Genomic DNA, 12,098 nt, shown 5'->3' with positions numbered 1-12,098 from the left:
GCAAATGGGACTAGCTCAGTCGGACAACTTGTCCACATGAATGGATTGGATTGGAGGGCCCGTTTCTATGCTCTGTGGTGTGTGGGAGGAAACCAGAGCACCCGGTGAAAACCCACGCGGTCACGGGGAGAATGGACAAATTCTGTGCAGACAGCACCCATAGTCAGGATCGAACCCCGATCTCTGGCACTGTAAGCACTGTAAGGCAGCAACTCCACCGCTGCGCCACCGTGTCACCATTTGAGGAAACTCTTCTGGGCACAGTAATCAAATGCAGCCCCCCTCAGCACAAGTCCCAGTCAAGATGAAGCTAAAGTCACCTACTAGTTCACCCCTTATTATTCCTGCGATCTACTTACATATTTATTGTAGGTTCACTTAATTTATTTCGCCTATTCTTTTATATTTTTAAAGGGTATCTGTAGATTCTCACGATTTTTCTTCCCCCATCTCTGGAGAATGACCTGGAAAGAGTCTAAGATAGAGTGGACGTGGAGAGGATGTTTCCAATAGTGGGAGAGTCTAGGACCAGAGGGCACAGCCTCAGAATAAAAGGATGTACCTTGAGAATGGAGATGCGGGGGTATTTCTTTATGCCAGAGGGTGATGTATTTTGTGGGTTTTTTGTGACTGTTGGCAGATCAATTTCCCTCCTGGGATAAATAAAGTTATATCGTATCATATCGTATCGAATCAGTGGAACTCATTGCCAGAGTGAGCTGTGGAGGCCAAGTCATTTGGGGACTTTTAGGGAGGAGATTGATAGAGATACTGCCTGTCCCACTGAGTTACACCAGCATTTTGTGTCCATCTTCGGTGTGAAGCAGCATCTTCAGCTCTTTCCAACACATTGATAGGTTCTTGATTGGTAAGGGCATCGAGCGTTACAGGGAGAAGGCAGGAGAATGAGGTTGAGAGGGAAAAAATAGATCAGCCATGATCGAACGGTGGGCAGACTCGATGGGCTGAATGGCTTAATTCAGTTCCTATCTCTTATGATCTTATGAAGTGGATGCATTTGATTAATCTGCTGCAGAAGGTCGTCCGTGCTAAGGATCCCAGCCCAACACGGGTCTAAGGCACAAGATGCACTGGATGTCCATGACTGTGTGTAGTGTAGTGAAGCTCAGACACTAATGCCTGACACTTCAGGCCATAACAGGTGCTCAAATAATTATTTATCTAAGCAACAGCAGGAGAATGCACAGAACAAAGAGGCCCTGACAAAGTTTGAGAACAAAATTGAAATAAAGTAAACATCTTAACATACAAACAACCCTGCGCTGTCACGACTGTACATTTTATCATTAATCAGTGCACCAGTAGTATTTTTTTCCCCTTGAGTAACGTGTTGCTACAGAAACAAGTTTTATCTTGGAGACTGGAGACTGGAGACAAAATCATGGTTCAGTCTCCATGGTAACCTTCCTTTCTTAAGTGATGGCAAAGCTCTTAAAGGACATGGTTACTCTATGGAATCTTTGAAGGAGTGCCTTGGAAATGGAATTGAATGAAGCTGGGCTGTTTGAAGTATTGTCACAATGAATGTAATATACAGTAATAATCAGAGGTGAGGTTTTGATTCTGATAGAAGACAAAATCTTTTGGTCAGAAGGTTTTTCACTGTACTTCGGTACACATGACAATAAACTCAACTCAACTCGGCCTTCAGCCAAAATGGAGGATATGATTAGGTAGAAGGTAGACACAAAGTGCTGGAGTAACTTAGCGGGACAGGCAGCATTATGGCGAGTCCGGAGGCTTGTACTTTGTTAAAGAAGTTTATTGCGGCAGCAATATTCAATGACAAAGGATAACAAACGAGATTACAGACAACCATTAACTCAAACTGTTCACATCGAAGTTCTCTTCCCACTGCCTGGTTTTTGGGCCCCAAAACCACCACCTGACCTTGCTGGCCAATCAGCGGGTTCGACTCTCAGGACCAATCCCTATGGTCGCACCACCATGTGACCTTGCTGGCCAATCTGAGGGTTCGACTCTCAGGACCAATCCCTATGGTCGCTACAGCATCTCCGGAGAGAAGCAATGGGTGACGTTTTGGGTTGAGACTCTTCTTCAGACTGAAAGTCAGGCTTAGTTCCTTTTACTTTTGCATTGATTTTCATGTAAAAGGCTGAAAAATGAAGCGGATTCAAACACTTTTGGCAATTACATCAAATTCAATTTTCAGTTGAAAACTAAAAACATCACCAAGATGGCCTCCTGGCGGGATCGCCATCTTGTGGATAATTAGGGATCATTGCATGTTGTGACAGGATGAATATAGAAATTGTTTAGATTATCATTGTTAACTTAAGATGGAATTTCTGAACAAAAAGATCATTTAAATTTGGGTCACAGTGGTTTTAGCAATATTGTCATTTTATCTTTGGGACTTGGGTCTAATACATTAGCAGAACTCAATTTATGGAATTTGATTCAAGTGGCAGATAGGTGAATTATTAAGAAACCCAAGAACCCTCACACATCCTTCCAATAACTTTCAATTTCTAGGACCCCATTGCCTCATCTTTACCATGGATGTCCAGTCTGTTGAAAACCACCATCCCCCATCAGGTATCACTGCCCTCCAGTTCTTCCTCGAACAGAGACCCAATTAATCTCCCTCTTCTAATACTCTCCCCCATCTGGCAGAGCTTGTCCTCACCCTCAACAACTTCCCTTTTGACCCCTCCCACTTTTCCCAGGTTAAAGTTGTGGCCATGGGCACTCGCGTGGGCCCCAGCTATACTTGCCTTTTGGTCCACTACAACGCCAACTGCAATGGGGCTGCCTTCCGCACTTGTGCAGAACTCATTGATTTCATTAACTTCGCCGCTAACGTCCACCCTGCCCTCCAATTCACCTGGACTATCTCTGAAGCCTCACTTGAAGCCCCTCTCTGCCTCCATCACAGGAGACAAACTATCGACTGACGTTTACTACAAACCTACCAACTCCCAGAGTTCTCTGGACGACACTTCCTCCCACCTTGCCTCGTGCAAAGATGCTATTCCCGTCTCTCGACTCCTCTGTCTCTATCGCATCTGTTCCCAAGATGCTTTCTATTCTAGGACATCTGAGATGTCCGCTCTCTTTAGTAAACGTGGGTTCTCCCATTCTGTCATAGATGGATCCCTCACTGACGTCTCCTCCGTGTCTAGTAGTTCTGCTCTCGCTCTCTCTCCCTCCAGATGGAACAAGGATAGCATTCCCCTGGTCCTTCACCCCACCAGCCTCCGCATCCAGCACATCATCCTCCGATGTTTCCGTCACCTTCAACATGACCCCTCCACCCGTCCCATCTCCACCCCTGCCTGACATGATCCATATCCTGCTATTCCCTGCAATTGCATGTGCCGATCTAAGAGCCCCTTAAACACCACTATCGTATCTACCTCCACCATCACCCCTGGTAATGCGTTCCAGGACCCCACTACTCAGTGTAGAAAAAACTGGCCCCGCACACCTCTCTTAAACTTGCCCCCTCTCACCTTATCGCTCTGCCCTCCAGTATTGGACATTGCCACCCAGGGGAAAAGGCCTGACTCTCTACCCTATCTATGCCTCTCCTAATTTTATATACCTATCAAGTCTCCCTCAACCTCCAACGATCCAGAGATACAATCCAAGTCTATCCAAATTCTCCCTTTAGCTGAAACCCTCTAATTCAGCATTCTGACACATCTCCAAAGCTACCAGATCTTTCCTGTAATGGGGAGACCAGAACTGCATATAAGAATCCACATGCCAGTGGTAAGTAATCAGCCAATCTCCCCACATTCATTTCACCCTTTTCGTTAATGTTGACCCTGTGGGGCGGCACAGTGGCGCATCAGTAGAGCTGTTGTCTTACAGCGCCAGAGACCCAAGTTCGATCCTCACTACAGGTCCTGTCCGTACAGAGTTTTTGCAGAGTTTGACCCTGTGACCATGTGGGTTTTCTCTAGGTGTTCTGGTTTCCTCCCACACTCCAAAGACGTACAGGTTTGGAGGTTATGTGTAGGAAGGAACGGCAGATGCTGGTTTAAACCGACGATAGACACAAAATGCTGGAGTAACTCAGTAGGAAGGAACTACAGATGCTGGTTTAGGTTAAATGTAGGAAGGAACTGCAGACGCCGAGTTACTCCAGCATTTTGTGTCTGTCTCAGGTTTGTAGGTGAATTGGCTTCAATGAATTGTAAATTGTCCCCAATGTGCAGTGTACAGAGTGATTGCTGGTTGGCATGGACTTGGTGGGCTGAAGGACCTGTTTCCACGCTGTACCTCGAAAGTCTAAATTCTAAAGATACAGTGCACGTGAAAAGATGGATGGATGTTTTTTAGATTGAAATATCAGCTATAGAAACAGCAGGGGGAAACAGAAATAGGCCAAGGCAAGTAGCAACAGACTATAACTAATAAGGTATGGCGTGTCTGGAGGCTTGTACTTTGTTAAGGAAGTTTATTGCGGCAGCAATATTCAATTACAAAGGATAACAGACGAGATTACAGACAACCATTAACTCAAACTGTTCACATCGAAGTTCTCTTCCCACTGACTGATTTTGGGCGCCCAAAACCACCACGTGACCTTGCTGGCCAATCAGCGGGTTCGACTCTCAGGACCAATCCCTATGGTCGCACCACCATGTGACCTTGCTGGCCAATCCGAGGGTTCGACTTTCAGGACCAATCCCTATGGTCGCTACATGGCCCCCCCAAAACCCGAGGTACGGAACCTAGCAGGGAGCCGGATTTCGCGACCAGAACGAGTAAGGAGAGGGGCTGCAGGAACCACAGGAGCAGGGGGTCCCGGATCAGGTGGAATTGCAGGAGAACGGCCCCGCCGAGGCAGTTCGCCGACCACGACAGGGCGGTCCTGATCCAAGTGTGCAGGTTTGAGCCTGGACACAGAGACAAACTCACTCCTGCCCCCGACATCCAAGGTGAAGGTGACCGTCCCTTTACGTAACACGCGGAACGGCCCTTCATAGACCCTCTGCAACGGGGAACGATGGGCATCTCTACGCTGAAACACAAATTCACAGTCCTTCAAGGCAGGCGGTTCGTGCACCATGGAACACCCGTGACGTGAAGTAGGAACCGGAGCCAGGGAACCCACTCGCGCCCGGAGGGATGCTAAAACCGACGGAACCGAGGGCTGCTGACCAGAGGACTCCGGAAGGAAATCCCCGGGCACTCTGAGTGGCGAGCCATATACCAGTTCCGCGGACGAAGTTCCGAGATCCTGCTTAGGAGCAGTCCGGATGCCCAAAAGGACCCAGGGGAGCTGGTCTACCCAGTCAGGGCCGTCCAGCCGCGCACTGAGGGCCTTCTTAAGTTGCCTGTGAAACCTCTCCACGAGCCCATTAGCCTGTGGGTGGTACGCCGTGGTCTGCTGCAACCGGGAACCGTACAGCTCCGCAAGCATAGCCCAAAGGGCAGAGGTGAACTGGGACCCCCCGGTCGGTGGTAATGACGGACGGAACACCGAAACGGGCCACCCAATGGAGGGCCAGGGCCCGGGCACAAGAGGCGGCGGAGGTGTCGGACAACGGGAAGGCCTCCGGCCAACGGGTAAATCGGTCAACCACCGTGAGTAGGTGAGTGTAGCCCCTGGAGGAAGGTAAAGGGCCAACTAAATCAACGTGAATATGAAAAAAACGGACGGCAGGGACCGCAAACTCCTGCACCGGAGGTTGGACATGCCGGTGAACTTTAGCGGTCTGGCAGGGAACACAGGAACGGGCCCAAGCGGCTACTTGTTTCCGCAGGCCATGCCACACAAACCTAGCGGCCACTAAGGCAGAGGTGGAGCGGATGGACGGGTGCGCCAGCCCATGAATGGCATCAAACACCTGGCGCTGAAGGGCGGCCGGCACCACCGGCCTAGGGCAGGGAAGGGAAACATCACACCAGACGTTTGTACCCGCAGGCCCGCATGCCACTTGGGCCAACTTCAACCCCGAAGTGGTGGACTGGTATGCTGAGGCAGTGTCTGCCAGGCGCTGTGCCTCCGCAAGCTCCTGGAAATCCACCTCGCATTCCACCGCTGAAATTGGGGAAATGGCTGGCCGGGACAGGGCATCAGCAACGGCATTAAGCTTACCCGCGACGTGTCGGACATCCGTAGTAAACTCTGAGATGGCAGTCAGGTGCCGCTGCTGGCGGGCCGACCATGAGTCGGACACTTTCGAAAAAGCAAAAGTCAATGGTTTGTGGTCCGTAAAGGCCACAAATGGGCAGCCTTCTAGAAAATACCTAAAGTGGCGGACAGCTAAATAGAGAGCCAGAAGCTCTCGGTCAAAGGCGCTATACTGCCTTCAACCACTGAAGGTCACCTCACCCTCTGTCTCCTTTCTCTGTTCGTTTACTTATTTATCTATTTATTCACTTCCCTATGTTCTTTAAATCCCTGTAAAGCATCTTTGAGTGTATGAAAAGCGCTATATAAATGTAATGCATTATTATTATTATTATTATACTTCAGCTCAGCCGGATTAAGCTGTCGGCTGAAAAACGCCAAGGGCTGCCAACTGCCATCTACCTGCTGTTCCAAAACCCCTCCCACCGCCACGTCCGACGCATCGACCGTCAGGGCCGTGGGGGCGGAGGCGCTTGGGTGGACGAGCATGGTGGCGTCTGCCAGAGCCACTTTAGCTGCCTCAAAGGCTGTCTCAGCGGCCGCGGACCACTCCAACTCGACAGGTTTGCCTGCGAGACACTGGAAGAGCGGACGCAGCGACCCGTGCCGCTGCCGGGACGAACCTATGGTAGAAATTCACCATGCCCACGAACTCCTGCAACCCCTTTACTGTGGTGGGTCGCGGGAAGGCACGGACAGCCTCCACTTTTTCGGGCAAAGGAGTGGCGCCGGCAGAGGTGATCCGGTGTCCTAAGAAATCAATAGAGTGGAGGCCAAATTGACACTTGGAGGGGTGGATGATTAGCCCGTGGTCTTGAAGCCGCCGGAACACGGTCCGCAAATGGACCAGGTGTTCCTGCTCCGAGCGACTGGCGACCAGGATATCATCCAAATAAATGAAAACAAAAGACAAATCCCGACCAACATGGTCCATAAGCCGCTGGAAAGCCTGTGCCGCGTTCTTCAAACAGAAAGGCATACGCAACCATTCAAACAACCCGAACGGAGTGATCGTGGCAGTCTTCGGTATGTCTTCCGGACGCACAGGAATCTGGTGGTAGCCCCGCACCAAATCAATTTTGGAGAATACCATGGCACCTTCCAGCCCAGACGAGAAGTCCTGGATGTGCGGTATGGGGTAGCGGTCTGCTGTGGTGACGGCGTTAAGGCGTCGGTAATCTCCACATGGTCTCCACCCCCCAGATGCTTTGGAGACCATATGCAACGGAGAGGCCCAGGGGCTGTCGGACCGACGGACAATGCCCATTTGTTCCATCTTGTGGAATTCTTCACGTGCTACCCTCAGTTCCAGGCCCGAGCGAAAACGGGGGGCCCCTCGGTGGGAATGTGATGGACAATGCCGTGCCTTGCAGAAGGGGCATCGAAACGCTGAACGAGCAGCTCCGGAAACTCAGCCAGGACCGCAGCATACGGGTCGGAGGCCGCGACAACGGCCTGGACAGTCGGGCTGGGCGGGGTGACCGGCGGTGGAGCAGCGGGCTCATCGCTGCTAGCGGAGGGTCGAAGGCCTTTACCTCGGACATCGGCTACTAGTGAAAAGGCCCAGAGGAAATCTGCGCCCAGGATCGCCTGACCGACTTCCGCGACAATGAACGACCACTCGTACGTGCGGGTGCCGAAAGCCAGAGACATTGCCCGCATACCATACGTGCGGATGGGGCTACCGTTAACCGCGATGAGGGTAGGCCCTCTCTTACCCGATCGGACTTCGAGGTCGGTCGGCGGTACGATGCTGACTATGGCTCCCGTGTCGACCAAGAATTCTGTGACCGTGAATCGATCTCGGACGTAGAGGCGTCGGTTCTGGCCAATCGCAACCGCCTCTACGTACGATCGGCCGAGGCATTTCCCGAGAAAGTGCAAGGTGAGCGGCAGTTGCGGGCTTCTCCACCCCATCGCAGATGATAATAACACCAGCCGCGCCTGTGCGGATCTTTTTGGTGGGGTTTTGAAGAAATGGCGGGAGTCGCGGCGCCATCTTGGTGCCGTTGCGGGCTGCCCGATGGTGCCGAGACCCTGTTGATCGAACTGTGTTTTTTCGATTTGGACGCCATGAGCGCATCGGCTTTCTCCGCGTATGCCACGGGGTCCTTAAAAGAACAATCCGTGAGCATAAGCCTAACATCTTCTGGAAGTTGCTCTCGGAATGCCTGCTCGAACATGAGGCAATCCTTGTGCTCACCTGCCAGCGCCAACATTTCGGCCATGAGATCCGGCAGGTGCATAAGCCTCTCAGCTCGATCATGCCGACTGAATCCGAAGGTTCGAAGCAAGAGTATCTTCAGCGCCTCGTACTTGCCGTCTGCAGGAGGGGAGGTGATGAACTGCATCACCCGCGCGGACGTCTCCGGCGGTAGGGCACTGACCAGGTAATAATACTTTGTCTCATCCACCGATATGTTTCTCAGGTGGAACTGAGCTTCAGCATGGGCAAACCAAAGTTGTGGTTGATGCGCCCAAAACGGAGGAAGATGAACGCTGACCGCGTTTAGCTGCGGTACGCCGGGCGTTAGAACCAAAGAAGGGGCGTCTTGTCCCTCCATGGTAGATGATCGGCTAGATCACGTCGGGGTCACCAATATGGCGAGTCTGGAGGCTTGTACTTTGTTAAAGAAGTTTATTGCGGCAGCAATATTCAATTACAAAGGATAACAAACGAGATTACAGACAACCATTAACTCAAACTGTTCACATCGAAGTTCTCTTCCCACTGACTGGTTTTGGGCGCCCAAAACCACCACGTGACCTTGCTGGCCAATCAGCGGGTTCGACTCTCAGGACCAATCCCTATGGTCGCACCACCATGTGACCTTGCTGGCCAATCCGAGGGTTCGACTCTCAGGACCAATCCCTATGGTCGCTACAAAGGGCAACTTACCTTTCTATTGCACATTAAATACATCTCACAGGGGCATTATAAAAGGATTTGACCCCGAGCCGCATACAAGGATTGGACATGGAATTAGGTTTTAAGAATGACCTTAAAGGGCAGAAATTAAGGGAGAAGAGAGCTGGAGAGAATTTGTGACCTTTGAAGGTATTGTTTGGTTTCCTTTCTGCCCGAGGCTTGCCTCCAGCAAAGCTCTAAGCCTTTCTTGGTTTTACACTCGAAAATGCTTCAAGAGGCAGGACACAGGTATTAAATAAATACAACAAAGGCCTTCAAAGTAGAAAGCGATAGGGAAAACATTAGCAGAACAGTAAACTGCAAAATCACAGTTGAATGAGATTGCAATGGGTCTTTTTAATTAAGTTTAGTTTCGAGATGGACATGGAAAATGCCCATTCGGCCAACAAAGTCCATGCCAACCATCAATCACCCGTTCACACTAGTTCTATGTTATTCCACTTTCCCATCCACCCCCTACACACTGGGGATAATTTACGGAGGCCAATTAACCTACAAACCCGCACGTCTTTGGGATGTGGGAGGAGACCGGAGCACCCGGTAGGAAACATACTGTAGGTGGTCACAGGGGGAACGTGCAAACTGCACACAGACAGTACCCGGGGTCAGGATCGAACACGGGACTCTGGCGCTGTAAGGCAGCAGCTCTACCAGCTGCTCCACTCACTGATAGGCGAGGACACAGAGGTGCACCTATTTGTCTCTTCTGTGTCGCTCTGAATAGGTATGAAGTGCGAGGAAAACCCAGCGAAACGTTCTCCTGCTCTCCCTGAGTGGCTGCATGAATTGTGAGCTTAATCAAACTCTTGGGCCTGGAGGAGTGCTGGATCACGTATCATTTGGCAGGTTCTCCAGCCGGCCCCGGACACTGGTCATCTCGTGGACAAAGATAGCAACAGAATGAAGGCCAGATATACCAGGTATCCAGTTTCTTGGTTTGTGCCCTGTCTGAATATTTTAGGATCAACAAGGGATCGAGGAACAGCTTGCACTGCGGCTCTTCTTTCCTCTTAATGGGTTCCTCGTTTTACATGGCTGGCCACTCCACGGGAAAAAGATAGCGAGCACATACCAGTTGTCCGCTCACCTGCTCGAGGTCCACTGAGTGCACCAGCTGGGCAGGTTTCAAGTTACGATAATCCAATACCATAGAATGGGTGAAAGTCACAGTACAGGACAAGAGCATTGGGCCCGTTAGATCCAACGCACCGTGGTACCATCAGCATATCTCACCTACCATGGGAATAACTGCTTTATTCACTTTTCAGATGCACGCCAAGCTGCTGGGTGTGTAAAACGGTCAACTGCTTGTTTCCCACGGGCAGAAGGGAAGGTAAAAGATACCTTTAAAGGTCACAAAATCTCTCCATCTCTCTTCTCTCAGAACTTCTTCTGCTGGACTTTATCAGACTCCAGTGTTATATCTTTCACCTAAATGTTGTACCCTTTCTGCTTTATCTTTGCACTGTGGATGGCTTGATGGTGTTATAGTCTTTATAGTCTTTAGTCTTATAGTGTTATAGTCTTTAGTGCTATAGTGATGTATAGTCTTTTTTAAATGGATGGCACGCAAACAACAGCATATCATTGAATCTTGGTAACATGACAATAACAAACCAAACCACTTCCATTTCCGAGCTTTTGATCATTAACCCCAAACACCTTCTTCTGCAGCTCATTATCAAAGTCTTTTATGATGCCCTCGGTAATGATGCATGTTTGAACATTGGCCCAACTATATACAGGGTGGGTCCAGGACAGCCTGCAGCTGGTCAATGAAGCTGGTCAACAAGGTTAGACCAGTGAAGGTCGTGCTAAACAGCAGGCCTTCCACATTGTCGTCCTGCTGAGTTTCACTGTTTGCATCACTCGTTTTCACCTTCCCCGCGGCCAACAATGGACCATTGTGGACTCCACCTTTCCTTGATGATTGTTGCTGGCTTTGATTTCCCCTTTTGCATATCTTTCATTCATTTGCTCTATGTACCTTTTTCACATCTCTCGGTTCCTTCTCCCCCGATTCTCAGTCTGAAGAAGGGTCTCGACCCAAAACATCACCTATTCCTTTTCTCCAGAGAGGCTGCCTGACTGGCTGAGTTACTCCAGCATTTTGTGCATGTCTTTCGGTCATTGGGTGAAGTTAATGGAGGGGCTGGGAAGTAAGCTGACTTTCACCGTTGGAATGAATGTAGGAAAAGGGATGGTTTGGAAGAGGGGAAGGCAGGCAGCAAATATCTCCCTCTGGAGGTGGTGCAGATTACATTTGGGTACTGCAGAGTGGTCGAAGACAAATCAGTGGAAAGATGGATTTTTAAATTTAGGGATTCAGTCCGGTGTGAGAGATCCCCCAATTCCCACTGCACCAACACAAGACTATGTGACACTCTCAAATACCGCTTTGCCTTTAGAAGGATGAGAGGGGATCTTATCGAAACGTATAAGATTATTAAGGGGTTGGACACGTTAGAGGCAGGAAACATGTTCCCGATGTTGGGGGAGTCCAGAACCAGGGGCCACAGTTTAAGAATAAGGGGTAGGCCATTTAGAACGGAGATGAGGAAAAACTTTTTCAGTCAGAGAATTGTAAATTTGTGGAATTCTCTGCCTCAGAAGGCAGTGGAGGCCAATTCTCTGAATGCATTCAAGAGAGAGCTAGATAGAGCTCTTAAGGATAGCGGAGTCAGGGGGTATGGGGAGAAGGCAGGAACGGGGTACTGATTGAGTATGATCAGCCATGATCACATTGAATGGCGGTGCTGGCTCGAAGGGCCGAATGGCTTACTCCTGCACCTATTGTCTATTGCCTTTCTCCCTTAAAATCCTCTTAACTGCAGCGTAAAGCCCTTATTCTCCATCAGTACAATGTTGTCCTTGTCCTAGAAAAGGCTCGGTGATGTTCATCTGGACCAGTCATTCGTCAATAGACAATAGACAATAGACAATAGGTGCAGGAGGAGGCCACTCAGCCCTTCGAGCCAGCACCCACCCACCCGTCCTTGAGTTCTTGAGGATGTTCAAGAAGGGGTAGAGAGTGAG

Source organism: Rhinoraja longicauda, chromosome 17 (genome assembly GCF_053455715.1).
Source record: "Rhinoraja longicauda isolate Sanriku21f chromosome 17, sRhiLon1.1, whole genome shotgun sequence".
Taxonomy (NCBI): domain Eukaryota; kingdom Metazoa; phylum Chordata; class Chondrichthyes; order Rajiformes; family Arhynchobatidae; genus Rhinoraja; species Rhinoraja longicauda.
Note: the sequence above shows the minus strand (reverse complement) of the source record.